Genomic DNA, 986 nt, shown 5'->3' on the forward strand with positions numbered 1-986 from the left:
CCTGATTTGGAATCCACTCCATTGCCTGACGCAGAAGTCACATACTTTGTTGACGGGTCATGTTTCAGAGACCACCTAGGAAACCACGCAGGTTTTGCAGTGGTACAACAGATAGGTGAAAATTTTGTAACCATCAAAGCTGAAAGATGTGACCAACCATGTTCTGCACAACTTGCGGAACTTAAAGCATTAACTGAAGCCTGTAAAATGGCTAGGTCAAAAGTCGCAAATGTGTTCACTGATTCAGCCTATGCCCACGGCGTATGCTTTTTATTTGCCGCAATTTGGAAACAAAGAGGTTTCAAAAGAGCAGACGGAACCCCAGTGCAGCACGAAGCACAACTGAAAGAATTAATTGCTGCCATGATGCTTCCTTCGAAGCTGGCAGTGATCAAGTGTCAAGCACATCGCAAAGGCAATGACATCGTTGTGAGAGGTAACAACATGGCAGATGAATCAGCAAAAATGGCATCCAGGAGCCAAATGGCTATCTTGGCACCTGTGATAGCTTTAGAACCAGCTGTAACACCGGAAGATGTCATTTTGATGCAACAACAAGCAAGTAACAGTGAACGTGATCTTTGGGCACGAAGAGGTGCTACGATGAGTGAAAATGGCTTATGGAGATCACACCAAGGCCTACTAATAGCACCAGTAGCATTGTTAACATTATTGGTCTCAGAAGCCCATGGCTTAGACCACTGTGCCCGAGGAAAAGTCATGGACAAATTGAAAAAACAAGGTTTCTGGTCTCCATACATGCAAGACATGGTGGATGAAATTCTAAGCCAGTGTGAAATATGTGCCGAAAACAATGCTCGGAAAGGTATAAAACCAGGTATTGGACACATTCCAGTTCCAGACGGACCTTTCAAACACCTGGTGATAGATTATGTAGACATGCTCAAACCAGTTCAAGGTAAAAGGTACATGTTGGTGATAATTGATCGTTTCAGTCGATGGGTCGAAGTAATACCATCAAAAAC

The sequence above is a fragment of the Poecilia latipinna genome, unplaced genomic scaffold, assembly GCF_001443285.1.
Source record: "Poecilia latipinna isolate Pla-1442-1.1 unplaced genomic scaffold, P_latipinna-1.0 Scaffold3666, whole genome shotgun sequence".
Lineage (NCBI taxonomy): Eukaryota > Metazoa > Chordata > Actinopteri > Cyprinodontiformes > Poeciliidae > Poecilia > Poecilia latipinna.